Source organism: Hibiscus syriacus, unplaced genomic scaffold, assembly GCF_006381635.1.
Source record: "Hibiscus syriacus cultivar Baekdansim isolate YM2019G1 unplaced genomic scaffold, ASM638163v2 tig00111837_pilon, whole genome shotgun sequence".
Classification (NCBI taxonomy): domain Eukaryota; kingdom Viridiplantae; phylum Streptophyta; class Magnoliopsida; order Malvales; family Malvaceae; genus Hibiscus; species Hibiscus syriacus.
In genome coordinates, this window is record NW_024063194.1 from 970,432 (window position 1) to 979,139 (window position 8,708).

Below are 8,708 nucleotides of genomic sequence, written 5' to 3' on the forward strand. Positions count from 1 at the left end.
TTATATTGAAAAAGTGTTATATGGTTTAAATTAAACTCCTAGAGCTTGGTATGAAAGATTTTCAAATGTTATTGTTGAAAAAGGTTTTTCCAAAGGAAAGGTTGACACTGCATTACTTATAAAAAGAAAATATAAAGATTTGTTAGACGTAAAAATTTATGTTGATGATATTATATTTGGCGCTACTAATATCCTCGTCATCAAGAATCTTCTAAGTTAAGGCAAGGTGAATTTGAGACAATAATGATTGGGGAGCTCTCATTAATTTTAGGACTCCAAATCGATAAATAGAAGGACGACATCTTCATCAATCAAGCTAAATACATAAAGCACATGCTCACAAAGTTTGGCTTTGAGAATGTTAAACCTCAGGAAGCTCCCATGAGTACTTCAAGAAAGCTTGAAAAAGATTTTAATATCCCAAAATTTGGCAAGTGACTGAAATGAAATTTTTGAAAGTTTAGTGCCTAAAGTATAAATTTTGGGAAAAGTTTAGGGAGCAAAGTGGTAATTTTCCAAAAATAAATTTTATCTCAAAATTAATAATTAACTTCCAAAATTAACGTTTTCTTGGGTTCAAATTTTTGATCCAAATTTTGTATAAAAGGCTATAAAGCGATAAAGTCTAATAAAAATTCGGTAATTGGATCGAATAAAAAAATCAAGAAAATTTTGAAGGATGGAATTAAAAGGTTAAGAATTTAATTTCCATATTTTGATTTATTAAAATTTAACATGGATTGTTGGATTTAAGTTGATTTTCCATATTAAATTGGAACCATTGGATTAAAGTGGTAAGATTGTGATTTTTGGAAATTTTCAAGAGAAAAGATGGATATTAACAAAATATTAGTTTATATTTGACTTTGATGATGTTAGAAGGATGTTGGAAGCACGGTGTTGCATGATAATTTGGTAATAATCTTGATTTTTAATGGTAAGGATGTTTTTTGTATTAAATGAATTTTAAATTCAATTTAATTGGTTTAAAGCCAAGTATAGTAAGATATTTTAGAATAAAATTCGTGAAAGTTGGTTCATCTTCTTCACTTGGCCATGGGTTTAGTAAGCAAGGTAAGAGAAAATTAAGCATATTTACTTGGTTTTTGGATTAAGACATGAAATAGAGAATAAATCTACATGAAATTCTCTATCATTTGGAATAAATAATTAATGTTTTATTGTTTGGATATTTGGTTCATGAATATGATGGATGAAAGAGAAGTTGAAATTTTAAGTTTTAAAGATGGATTTTGATGTTATTGATGTTATAAAATCATTTCCATGCTTGTATGATGATTAAAACCAAGAGTAAATGCTTGTATACGGTTCAACCACCTTAGAGATTATGAGGAAACTTTGAATTTTGATTTTTTTATATGGGATTGATTGGAAATTCATGGAAATGATGAATAGAGGTTTAATTCCTGCTTGGATCAAATTGGAAATCATGAAAAGTATATCCCTTGATATTTGGCCTAAGTGGAAACATAGGGGAAAATATTGAAAATTTTCGTAAGGTTTAAAATTGAAATTAGAATTATTCTACATGCCTTGAAATGTGATTTGAACCAATTTGGAAGTTTGTGAAAGTAGAGGGACCTATTCAAATATTTTTTTGAAACTTAGCGATTAAAGTGTGATTATTCAACAATTGATGTACTATGTTGGAATTGGATGTTAGAATGTTAATTTTGATGTTTGAAGGTTGATTTGGATCGTTTTGGAAGTTGTAAAGTTTGGGGAACAAAACGTAAAATGCATGAAAATTTGGCTTGAAATGGAAATTTCCATGAATTTGATGAATAATGTTTAAATACATTTTTGGAAGGTTTGAAGTTGGTGATTGATATTGGATATAAGGTGAAATGCAATTGACCATTTTGAATAAATTGGAAATTGTTGAGATGAATTCTAAAAAGAATTCATTATAATGGTTAAATTATTTAAATTGAAATGAATATGTGATCTTTTAGTTGCTGAATATTAGGAGGATTGAAGTTGTATTTTAAAGAGTTGTGATTTGAGTTGATGTTATGAAATGGATTTACCATCGAATAAATATCAAATGATTTTTTTGGATTTATTTACTAAAGTGTGCCTATGTTAAAATAGTACTAATATGTGCTTTAAATTAAGTTTGTTATGTTAATGGTGCACATATAGGATCTTAATCAAAACCGAGATCGAATCAAACTAAAAGCTAAGGAAAAAGTGAGGTTATATAAAAAATACAGTTTGCTAGTGAGGCATTACTGGGTGAGTGCTTCATATTTATACTATTATATTTGATATGAGGAAGATTTGCGATGAGTCAACCTCGAATGGTTTGAAGGAAAAAGTATTTAAATCGTATTTTGATATATTATTCATATTGGTTTACCAAAAAGGTATTTAGATGGTTTTGGATATAAATTACCAAATACATTTATATGATATTTTTTATTAAATGATTTTATAGATGATTTCGGGTATGAACTGCCCAATGCACTTTGATTTGATGTTTTGATTTGTTAGTATCTATGGATACTTTTAGTAAATGAATAGTATAAGATTTGATAAGAAATCCCATTATATGCATATTAAGTTCTACGCAGCTGTATTATGTACTAGCACGTCTGATTTTGGTGCTTTGTACGCAGTTGTATTTAATACATAGTCATCTGAGAATGGATTATGATATTCTGAGAAAAGAATGTACAATGTGTCTAATTTTTTCATCATGATATTTGAAATGTGGTACAAATATATTATGTTCTATAATACTTGTACGTCTGTTTGGCACTAAAAGTGCAATACATGTACGCTCGTCTTACTTGTGTACCATGCATTCTCATCTGTTATACATTGGGTTATCAGTTAAATAAATCTCAAAAGTGCATGATTATCTGATTCGTTGAAATTAAAGCTTTCGTTAAATATTCTGATTTGTCTTTAAAGGCCTTATATCTAAATTGTTTATTCTGACATGCGGGTTCTGAACTGTTGATTTTCATATTTCATCTTAAAGAATGGTTTCAAAACTTGTTTTACACATTCGTATATTATTATATTATATTTTCTGTACTGTGATTTATGTGATATTTTATATATCGATATGTTTTATTTTATATTTGATAATGCCTCATTAACTGTATACTTAGCGTGTGATGTTTTTGTAAAACCCCAAAAATTTAAATAACAACCAAAATAAAAATTTTGAAAGTTTGATGGTCAAAGTAAAAAATTTTAGGAAAAGTTTAAGGAATTAAGTGGTAATTTTCTAAAAAAAAAGAATGCTATTCCATAAATGGATTTATTTAGTGATCAAATTATACATTTGGTAAACTTTGGTGACCAAAGTATAAACTTTGAAAAGTTTAGGGACCAAAATGTAATTTTGGAAAAATTACAAATAGGTCACGAAAATAAGAAGAAAAAAAATATTATTTTCACATTTTTGAAATGATGGAAAATAATATTTTATTGTTTAATTTCATGTTTAAGTTGAACTGTTTAATTAAAGTGACTGAATTATAAATTTTGGAAATTTCAAGGGCAAAAAGGTAAACTGGAAAACTAATTTGTTCATATTTGACTATTGAAAGATGACAAGGCTGATATTTATTTGATTTTGAAGATGATAAGGACATGTATCTTGGTTTAATGGTGATTATGAAGTTTTATTAAGGGTAAATTGGTATTTTCCAAGTTAATGATTTAAATAATTTTTTTAAAGGATGATAAGCATGATATCAATCAAACATATCATGCAAAAGTGTTCTTCTCTTCTCCATGGACGCGAGAAAGCTTTCAAGGTAAGAAAAATATGTTGCTTTCAATTCTTGAGCTAATTCCTTTGGAATTAGAGTTATGTCATGAGATAGGAAAGTGATCTAAGCGAAAAACGCTATCATTTGGTACCAATATTGCTTTCTAATTTTGCTGGATTTCAAAGATCATAAATCTAAGGGTTTGTGTTCATATAAGGGATCATGAAATTGATGATGAATCTTGATGTTTTAGAGGTTGTAGATTCATTTTCAAGCTTGATTGATGGTTATAACATGTTCAATCTTCCTAGAATTAATTCTTCAAAATTCGGCCAAATTATAAGTTAGAGAAATTTGTGTTTTGATGAGAGTTAATTAGGGATTTGATTGTAGAGATGTTAAATGGTTGATTTAAAGTTGATTTTATGGTTGAATCAAAATCATGAAAACGTAGTTTTAAAGGATAAAGTATTTGATCATGATGTATCTAAGTGATAAAATGGTGAAGAACCATTTTATGTAATTGGAAAAGTGGTGCAAATGTTAAAAGGAATTATTAAGTGTTAAATACTTGATAGAAAATGAGTTCCAAGTATATTATGGAATTGTTTTGGGATGTGTTTATGTTAGTATAATACTAACATAAGTATTGATATGAATTTGTGATTTAATACATATTGTGATTGATTTGTGATCAAAGCAAGTCAAATAGAAAAGGGTTTATTGTGGACAATTAGTGAGGATCATATTGTGGACTATATAAAGTGTCAAGGTGAATACAATACATGCATGAAATTATACATGGATGCTTTATACATCATCAGGAAGACTTGTGATAAGTCGACCTTGTTTATATCAGCTTGATATATGTCATTTTTATAAGTTTGACATGACATTGAAATGTCATGGTACGAAATTAAAATGCATTGATTATGAAAAATGTTATATTTTACCAGGAATGTTTTCGGGTATGAACTGCCCAATGTTAAATATTGATAATATACCTTGCCATGGATGAATCGAATAAAATAGACTATGTGCCCAAGTAATTCATTGAAGGACAGAGTATAGTTGGCATGCCATAGAGTATAGTAGCTGCATGTTTATAATAGCACTATAGTGTGAAAGGGCACTAAGTGCGGGAAGGTGGATACGACCTAATGTATCATGTCCGGATTAGCACTATAGCGTAAGCTTAGTGTAGGTGGTGGGCACGACCTTATGTGTCATATCCGAATTAGCACTATGGCGTAAGCTTAATGCAGGTTTAGCACTACGGTGTAGGTATTTTACTCGAATACCCATGGTCCTCAGGGTTTTATATTGGGCTATGGACTATGGTTTTATAGATTATTGGTTAATAAATGATAAGTATGCAAATAAGCTTACGAGCTTATGGAATAAATGACAAGTATATGGGAAAGAATTTTTATATTTAGTTATAATATTTTGAACATGGTAAAATATTGGATATATTGGTAACATGATTTTTATGACAATTGATTTTTGACATTGGAATTCATGCATGAATTGTATTGCACTATTTACTGTTATAATTTACTCACTAAGTATATACTTAGCATGTGTTGATTTTCACGCGAAGGTAAAAAGCCAGTAGTGGAATAAAGAGTTTAAAGCGACATCAAATATCAAGAAGTATATTTCAATATCAGTAAGACATCCTAAGTTGTAATGTTAATTTTATTAGTGGCATGTAATAATTATTCTTTTATTTGTTTTGTTGAACAAATTTGGAAACAAAATGGTAATTTTATGAGTTATGTATATAATGCTGAAATTACTGTAGCAATGAACAATAACATCGTTTTAAGAAAATTTCCAGATTGTTTATGGGGTACCGATTCCCCCATATGGGAACCGATTCCCCACTGTTCATCGCACTGTATACTGTTCATGGTACTATTCATAAAAATATCTTTTGAATTAAAATTTTTATAATGAAATATAAATTATATTGAATGATATTTTTATAATATCAATTATCATTTTAAAGAAAATAAATTTTAATCACTTTTGAATTGAAAATGGTTTTCGAAATTGGGTTGACATCTATAATCTGTATAGGTATAATTATACGGATTACGGGTGTTACATTTATTGGTATCAAGGCTACAGGTTTAGCCGATTCTAGGACTAAATCGAGTTTTTTTTGAATTAAAAAGTGTATACATTCCACTAGGATGTCAAAAGTTATTGATTGTTGTATATATACTATGATGATGCTTATTAGGAGTAAAGTTACTCTTTACTAAAGTACGATGATTTTGACTATGCTCAGATGTCAGATCATCAAGAATCGAGTAGGGCAAGCGAGCATGTTACTTCTGTATAGAGTGGGAGTAATGAGGTAAACCAGAATCCACCCAATGCTTAGCCGAATGTAGAGCTGTCTAATCTAAATCAACAGTATATGTCTGTTCAAGATAGGGGTTGTTTTTACAAGCCCTAGACACCATTATTAACCATCGAACCCTAGTGTTAGTTATGAAAGAACTGAGGAAGATGAGAGAACCTAAATTTTGAGGTGATTCAGATGCTAATCCGATGGTTGCTGACTTTTGGTTGAATGATGTCAAGAATATGCTCAGCAGGATTCCTTGTGATGATCAAGGAAAGTTAGAAGGGGTTGTGTCTCTACTGATGAAGCAAGCCAGTGTGTTGTGTAATACAGTCGCCACACGAGTTTATACTGAGCAAATCACATGGGAATTCTTTTTGAGGGAATTCAAGGAAAAGTATATTGGGGATGCGTTTGTCAATGAGATGATGCAACAGTTCCTAAACTTAAAGCAATCTGTCAAAACAGTTTGAGTACGAATGTGAATTTCACAAGCTGGGTTGATTTGCTTCAGAGCTTATTCTGACTGAGAAATCTAGAATTGATAGAGTTGTTTCTGGATTGGATTCTCAGTATAAGAGAATTATGGTTTCATATCATTTTACTACTTTTCAAGAAGCGGTAAACAAGGTTAAAACCATGGAAAAAGTTGATCTTGAAGATATAGAGGCGAAGAAGGCTCAAGCAAATAAAAGGTTTGGAAGCTCTTACTCTGTACCGTTTCCCAAACGCAACAAGGTCCAGTAGCAGAAAAGTTATGCTTCCTCAGTATCCACAGGTAGAAAAGGATTTTCTGGAGGAAAGTCCAAGAAGACACAAGCAACTTCGGTGGGTACTCAAGGCTCGGGATTTCGTCCTATTATAGAATGTAAGATTTGTGGAAGAAAAATCCGGGTCAATGTTGGTTTGATGATGAAAAATGCTTTCATTGTGGAAAAGCGGGGCATTTTAGGAGGAATTGTTCAAAACTTCATCCAGATCAGACAGTATTAGGACCCCAGAAGGGTAGAGATGGCAAAATGGGTAAACCTGGTACATTTGAGACTGCATCTAATCGTGAAAGCAGAACTACTGCAAGAGTTTATCACATCAAGACCGATGATGACAAAGATGCTCCTGAGATTATAGCAGGTACCTTTTATCTCTATGATGAACATGTTTTTGTATTGATTGATCCCGGTTCTATATATTTGTATATTAGTACAAAACTGATAAGAGATATGAGAATCTTTTTAGACCATATTTCTAGTGATATTGTGGCAATCAATCCATTTGGCCATAGTGCAAACATTTGTCGGGTTAGTAATAAATGTCCGATAAAGATACAAGGAGTAGAATTTCCTTCAAACCTATTAGAATTGCCTTTTGAGGAATTCAGAATAATCTTAGGCATGGATTGGCTATCTTCCTACTATGGTTGGGTAGATTGTCGTTTGAAGAGATTGTTTTTAAAAGATACAACGGGTTGAGAGATAATTTTGTGGGAGAAAGGATAAATCCCTTATCCAATGTGATTTCAGCTTTTACATCTAAGAAATTGTTGTTACGTGGATGTCAAGCAATTTTAGAAAATGTGATGGAAACAAGAACTACTGAAGTTAAGTTGGAAAGTATTTCAACTATGCGAGAGTATCCAGAAGTGTTTTTAGATGAACTACCTGGATTACCTCTAGATAGAGAGGTGGAGTTTGGGATTGATGTATTCCCGGGTACAACACCTATTTTGATGGCTTCTTATCGAATGGCCCCAATAGAGTTAACATAATTAAAGGCTCAATTGCAAGAGCTACTGGATCAAGGATTTATAAAACCGAGTATTTCACCTTGGGGTGCACCAGTGTTGTTCGTGGAAAAGAAAGATGGATCAATGTGGTTGTACATAGATTATCGACAGTTGAACAAGGTGACTATAAAGAACAAGTATCCTCTTCCGAGGATTGATGACTTGTTTGATCAACTTAAGGGAGCAGCTGTTTTCTCTAAGATTGATATTAGATCGGGATATCACCAATTAAAGATTAAAGAGGAAGACATTCCAAAGACAACTTTCAGAACATGGTATGGACACTACGAGTTTGTAGTAATGCTGTTTGGGTAGACAAATGCTCCAGCAGCATTCATGGTCACAAATGTCGTGAACAGTTATGAACAGTACCGTGAACAGTGATGCATTGCTACAATACTGCTACAGTAACTTCCGAAAATTACATAAAACTTATAAAAACTTAACTGTTCATCACTGTAGTTTTACCATTTTGTTTCCAAATTAGTTCAACAAAATAAATTGAACATTATTAACTACATGCCACTATCTAAGTCAAAATTTCATAATAGGATGTCTTACTGATATTGAAATATACTCCTTGATGCTTGATGTCACATTGAACTCTTTATTCTACTACTGGCTTTTTACCTACGCGTGAAAATCATCACACGCTAAGTATATACTTAGTGAGGTAATTAAAACAATAAATAGTGCAATACAATTCATGCATTTCAATGTCAAAATCAAAATGCCATAAAATCATGTTATCAATATATCCAATATTTTACCAATATACTTACCATTATATCCCTAAGCTCGTAAGCTTATTTTA